Source organism: Microtus ochrogaster, chromosome 7 (genome assembly GCF_000317375.1).
Source record: "Microtus ochrogaster isolate Prairie Vole_2 chromosome 7, MicOch1.0, whole genome shotgun sequence".
In the NCBI taxonomy this organism is placed as follows: Eukaryota; Metazoa; Chordata; class Mammalia; order Rodentia; family Cricetidae; genus Microtus; species Microtus ochrogaster.
In genome coordinates this window covers 48857669-48864417 of record NC_022014.1, presented here as the reverse complement: position 1 = coordinate 48864417, position 6749 = coordinate 48857669, and the positions used below count along the sequence as shown (strand labels likewise).

General features: G+C 50.7%; 1 protein-coding gene across 1 annotated transcript in view; it reads left to right on the top strand.

Annotated features, from left to right (window-relative positions):
* Nucleotides 1-6: 6 nt before the first annotated feature.
* Nucleotides 7-6749, top strand: part of Rasgef1c (RasGEF domain family member 1C) — a 70746-nt gene continuing 64003 nt past the window's right edge. Inside the window, exon 1 of the mRNA XM_005350163.3 lies at nucleotides 7-50. The gene's annotated coding sequence lies outside the window, so the exon portion shown is untranslated. The remainder of the gene's footprint in view (nucleotides 51-6749) is intronic.

Sequence of the window (6749 nt, the reverse complement as noted above, 5' to 3'; positions counted from 1 at the left end):
GCGGGCGCTGCCGATGGGCCGGGCCCGGGCTGCCGGAGCGCCGGGAGCCGGTGAGTGATGCGCGGTCGCGCGGGACACCTGTGCTACGGACAAGGGCGTGCGGGGCGCGGCGAGGTCCGCGCGTGGAGCAAGGCAGCGGTGTGGGCGGGGACGGCGGATCGGGCCGAGGGCGGGCACGCGCAGGGCTGACCCGGGGCAAGGTGCGCGCGAGTGACAGTGCGCGTGGCTGGAGCCATGGCGCGCGTGGCGTGGAGGTGGACGGCGCGGGGCCGAGCGGCACGGAGCCCCCCCCCCCCCTTAACCTCCCGAGGGCGCGGGACGGCCGTGAGGTCCCGGGATGGAGATGCCCAGCAGCGGCTGAATGCCGGGGCCCAGCGAAGGGCACGCCCCCCTGCCGCTGCTGGGAGACCACCTCTCTGCACCTGCTAGTGGCAGAAAATTCCAGTCTGGGCCCAGAATCTCCACCCACATGGGACTCAGTTTCCCTAACTATGAAACGGGCACAGCAAGGTTGACCCGCGATTTGCATGTGAATGATGAGAAGGTCCTTGGCCTTCTGGGAATCAGAAGACCAGCACGGCAGTCATGAGGGCTGTAGGGTGGTGGCATCTGCTGGGGCTCCCGGTGTGTCCCTCAGGCAATGGCAGGGGGCAGGCTTAAGGCTGCAGACAGAGAAGCCCTGGAGAGGGGTGGGTGCTCTCAACCCTGCTGTCTACCCAGCAGCTTAGGTGGTGAAGTGGTGAGGTCCCCTGAGCCCCAACTGCCTCCCGTGGCTGTAGGACAGGTAAGAGAGTCCGAGAAGGGTTCCTGGAGAGTCTCACCTGATGGCCAGAGCTGTTTCCACTTCACAGTCAAGTAAACAGATTCACTGGTCCTGTCTCAGGGCCATGAAGTGACAGAGGTGAGGTTCCAGGCTCTTACCCCAGTACTTCAGCCACCTCGCCAGGTGCCCTGAGGATGCTGTGTTTGCCGACACTTACTGTGTGCTGCGGGCTCACTTGCCCTGAACCCTTTGCCCACGCACGGCATGAGTTAGCTACCAAGGGAAAACCCGAGGACAGTTTCAGAAGATCATATCTAGGAAGAGGATTAAATGGGGTCATGGGCTGGAGAGGGACAGGTAGCGGGGCAGAGCCTGGGCCTGGCCAGAGGTGTCTGTCCCTGGCTAGAGACCCTTGTGCTGTAAACAAAGAGTAGAACCCATGGAAAAGTCAGCACAGGGGCTGAACAGGTGAAGCATCCCTGGCCGAGTACAGGTGAGGGATGGGAAGGACCTGGAACCAGATACCTCGGAGAGACGAATTAGGGCTTGGATGTTCTGGGCGCCCGCCGTGGGAAGCCTGCAAACAGCTGGAGTTTGAATAGTAGACAGAAAGGCTGAATGGTGGTTGAACAGGTTTGCAGGGGTAGCCAGACAGAGAGAACGCAGACTGGACCAGAGCTGTGGAGATATATGAGAGGCTTCGGGCTGTGCAATTCACCCCTGGTGGTATAGCCGCTCCAAGGCCTTTGTCCTGGGAAAACCAGAGCCATGAAGAGGGCAGGACGGTGAGTTGAGGAACTCAGGTGGAAAAGGAGCCTGGCTTTCTTTCAAGTGCTGTCCCACTCCGGTCCAGCAGGTGGCGCCTGACTGTGGGCGGGGTTGCAGAGGTCCAATGAGATGCTGGGTGTTCGGACTAGACCCAGCCTCTGGGATCTTCTCACTTGTCTTTAGGTGACTTGGAGAGCTGGTCCAGCACTCACGTTTGTACTTGGACCAAAACTAGAGTCGGCCGGTTCCCTTTGCTCTTTTAACTGAGAATTGAGGGGCCTAGAAACCACCATCTAGTTTAGGTGTGCCCATGGCCACCCTGGTGTTATTGAGTCTAGAAGTTGTCAGGTGTCCCCAACCAAAGCATCTTACAACTAGAAATGAATATTTCCGTCTCTTTTCTCACGTGAGAACCTGATTCTCAAATCATCACTACATTGATCATTTGGTACATCCTGGAACACACAGAGATCGTTCCAGAATTAAATGTGTAAACCAGTACCAACCCCAAACCTCTATATTAAGTGTCCGATGTCTTTGGGTGTGCACCCAGAGCTCTGAGCATTGTTTCAGTCTGATCCAGTGTTGGTTTTGCTAGTTTCTCATTGCATTCGGCCCGTTTTTTTTGCACATCCTTGGTCTTCGTGATACAATTTTATTTTTGAAACCGTAAAATATTTTTATGGCTCAAAGGTCACAACTATACAAAAGCTATATTTATAAGTTATTTAGAGACACAGTTCTGTCCCTGTGTCTTTGTCCCTGTTCCTCATCAGAGGTAACCATTTTAAACAGCTCCTAGATTGCCTGTCCATGTTTCTTTTTATCGAATAAGCCACATATACATTATATTAGGGTATGTTACATCCCCTTTGTATTGTGATAAAAATTCTTCCTAAAAATCAGCTCTGCACAGTCTGTAGAGACCGTTCTGGTGGCTCTTCATGACTAAACACTACTCCACTGTGTGGCTCTACCCTAGTTTCTTCGATTTGTGTTCAGTGGGCGGACCTTTGAATTTTATTCCAGGCTTTTGATTTCCTCCTCCCCAGTCTTTTTTAAAGATTTATTTTATATGTGTGTGTGTGTTGTGTGCATGTGTCTGTTTGTGGATGTGCAGATGTGGAGGTCAAAAGAGAGTGCTGAATCCCTTGAAGCTAGAGTTAGAGGCATTTGTGCGCCTGTATTTATCTTTAGGTAATTAATTAAGGTATTTATTTATTTGATTTATCTTTATTTAAAGGGAAGAAAAATTGTGCTCAGAGCATGGTATACGGAGGCAGTTGAACCAAAGTCTCCCCTCCGTGTTTCTGTGTCTGATAGGGTTAATTGCTGTCACATTTTTTTGCTGTTGTTGTTGTTTTTGAGACAGGGTTTCTCTGTGAAAGAATCCTGGCTGTCCTGGAACTCACTCTGTAGACCAGGCTGGCCTCAAACTCACAGAGATCTTCCTGCTTCTGCCTCCTGATTGCTGGAATTAAAGGCGTGCGCCACCAACCACCCGATATTGTCACTTCTTTTTCAAAGGATTTCTAGCTATTCCATGGTGTTGGTGATATTTGGAATTGGATCGTATTGGTGTGTTCACACATGTGCACATGTCCTTGTGTGCAGGTGTATGTGTGTGTGCCTGTGTGAGCCAGAGGACAACCTTGGGTGCTATTCCTCAGGAATCCTCCATCTGACTGTTCTTGAGACAGGCCTAGAGCTTGTCAGCTAAGCTGAGTTGTCTGGTCATTGATCCCCAAGGATCTGTCTGCCCCATCCCTGCCTCCCTAGTATTGGGATTAAAGACACAAGTCATCACACTTGGTTTAAAAAAAAAATGCGAGTTCCAAGGATCAAACTTGGGTCCCTGTGCTTGGGAGGTAAACCCGCCACCAGCTTCATTTTCTTCTCGGCTACATTCCCATCTCAGCCTCTGGTGCTGAGCCCTTCATGCAGTCACAGGAATCAGGTGTTTTTCTGTCGCAAGATCACGCCCGCAGGTGAAGCCGTCCGTGTACAGGGTGTTTGCATTTCACCCTGCTTGTTGTTGTAAGTTTCTTCCTCCCGTTGTATCTCCTAAATGGTTTTTTTTTTTTTAATCTCTGCACATGGTGTGTTCTTCGGCTGCATCGGATTTGTTCGTTTTGTAATTGTTTGAAGATAGCTTGGGTGTTCTGTCAACTACAAACTCAACGGTGTCGCTTTTCTTTACTAATCTTTGGGAATTTGTTACTTTCACCTAATTAGATTAGCTAACTACTTTCAGTTGGAGCTGGAGAGATGGCGCAGTGGTTAAGAGTTCCTCCTTTCTTCTAGAGGACCCAAGCTCGGTTCCCAGTACCCACAGCAGGTGGCTCACAACCAGTTGTAATTCTAGCTCCAGGGGATCCAATGTCCTCAGTGACCTCTGCAAGCACCTGCACTCATATGGCGTATTACACATAGAAATGCATGAACAACATAAATCCCTCTGATTCAGTATTACATATTGGATGTAATGGGCATCTCTACCTTGCTCTAAGGCTGGCAGAGATGCAGACTTCAGGGGAGGCAGGGACGGAGATATGAAGAGAATGTCTTAGTCCGTTTGCTGCTCCTGTAACGGAGTTACCAAACACCGAGTGAACTGTAATCAGTGGCTGTTCTTTGGTTCATGGTCTGAAGCCTGGAAAGCCCTCAATTAAGGGACGACATCTGTGAGGTCATCCCATGGCAGAAGGCAAGGAGAAGCTGGGGGTGGTCGAGGAAGGGGGGCAGCCAAGCTGACTTCTCTAATGACCCACTAACCCATCCTACAAAAACGACAGTTCATTTGAAAGAGACAAACACCCATGACTTTTTATTTAGGTCTCCTACCTCATTTTTGTTTAAAGATGGGGTCTCACTAAGTACCCCTGGCTGACCTGGAACTCATTATGTAGACCAGGCTGGCCTCAAACTCAATGAGATTCACCTGCCTCTGCCTCCCACATGCTGGGATTAAAGATAGGCGCCACCATGCCCACCCAGCCTCTGGTTCCTGTTTCTATACACTGTAGCACTGAGTGTAAAGTTTCTGACACAAGGCCCTTAGTGGGGGAGGGGGGCACACTGACACTGTGTCATGGCGTATCATTCATTCATCCCAGTGTTTTTACTAAAGCATATGTATCCACCTAGCAATATGTTGTTGCTCCTTGGCACCATCAGGACAGTGGCCATGTATTCAGATTCCCTAATGTCTGATCAGGGACAAAGGTGAGCTAAATACATCTGAATCTTAGTCCTCAGCCGTCCCTGCATTCCTGAGACCAGTCCCACGTGGGCAGGATACCTTCCACTTTCCTCTGGTTATACTGCTTAGCCGTGGCTGTGTGATGGCGTGTCACAGGGAGTCAGCAGCGAGTGGACTAGTGCATGTACTCCTTATCACTCAGGGCTGCCTCAGGGTGTGTGCTGGCCAGAATGTCACCCCTGTGACCTCATCGCCTCTCCTTAGCCCCCCCTTAATACTGCTGCATTGAGGGATGAAGTCAACAGACTTGGGAGGACACCTTCAACCCTCAGTGGTCACCTCCAGTTCCTTGTCATGTGGGAGTCTCCACCATGACCGCTTAAGAAGGACTGCAGGGCAACATTGTAACATAGCTTGGCAAACGCTGACGTCTCATGATCACGGACTATGCAATTTTCTCTCACCTTTGATGTAGTTCACCAGTTCGAGCACAGGGAAGGCTCCCATCTTCTTTCCAGGGCGTGACTCACAAGAGAGGGATGCTGGACGATGCTACAGAGACGGGCCGCTGTGGTGCTGGATTTCAGCTTACTCGTGTCTATTTTGCCAGAAGGTGTCCTTTCTTGGACCAAGCCCAGCTTCTGACAGGTTCTTTAAGAAGAATGTGTGGCTGGTGCTTCTTGGTTTTGTTCTTTCTCTGCTCCTGATGCTTAAAGGACTGATCGACCGGTTGTAAAGTGCTGGAATTTCTTTCTTAAACCCGATAAGATGTTGTTATGGGGACTCGGAGATGTCACCAGCCTTGGTACTTGGGGAAACGTCAAAATGAGTGGTGTACTGTCAAAATGTGCCAGTTTATGAAACAGTTGTAATATTTGCCGTGTCTCACAGCTCAGGATTTTTACTGAACGAGTTGAGACTGTTACTGGAATAGGTCCGCCGCTTGAAGGCCAACATCCAAGAGGCATGCATTAGCACCAAGGAATCAGGCTTATTCAAAGCAATTCCTAAAGATTATGGAAAGCCGCCTCCTCAAAGCTCCATCCAGACCCTCCTAGTCCCGAGGAGCCTTCCTAGGGAAGAGAAAGAGGATGGGGGCAGGAGGCTCTGCCATCCTTTTTATCCTTCACCTTCGTGGGAGCAGTAGCTCCAGCTGTAGTGTGTGTATGTTGATGCATCTGAGGGCGATTGCACAGGGCATCAGGTGTTGGAGGGTCTGCAAATCTGACAAAAGACCGTCAGCAGTGAGCATCGTAACCCGGTAAACCGGGCTTCTCTTTAGGATTTCAAATGCCAAGCAGCCATGAGGGAATGTAAACTCCCCAGAAGGACTAGGGAGGGGTGTAAGAGGAAGTAGCTATGCTAAGGCTTCTCAGACACTTTCCTGTCCTCTCTCTGTCCACCGCCTGAAGCTGCCACTGCTCTGACGAGCACCCTGGACTCTAGTGCAGTCTCTCCTGCTGTCTCAGGGTCAGTGCTCCCCTGCACCCAGCGGCTGCTGAGTCATGCCCAAGGGTGTGCATTTGCAAGCATGGGTACTCCTGAGTGTTTAAGAAAACTCCTCATGTCGCGGTCAGGTTGAGACTCTAGGAGACGCACCATGGTCCTGGGGAGATTAAGGAGGGTTGGCAGCATATTGTTGACTGACAGCTGGCCACAGAGAGAGTGACTTTGTCCTTGCATTATAGATTTGAAGAGAGCCCCATCAGTGCCAGGCTCCAGCAAACAGCATCTGGCTGTATGATTGGTTTGGATGCTGGGTCTTAGGAAACCAAAGTGATACTCGGGAGTGTTTATAGTTAAGTGCTTATTGGGTACCCGCTCCCTACTGTGCACTATGCAGGGTGCCAGGTCCTTGTGAGCAGTATCTTATGAGGATGGACATGTATGAAGGGGGAAACAAAGGGTAGGGAAAGTCTCTCTGGGAAAGGTTACTAAAGTTAGTCAATTCCTAGCCAGACTGACCAAGGAAACACACACCCCCTGAGAGAGAGAGAGAGAGAGAGAGAGAGAGAG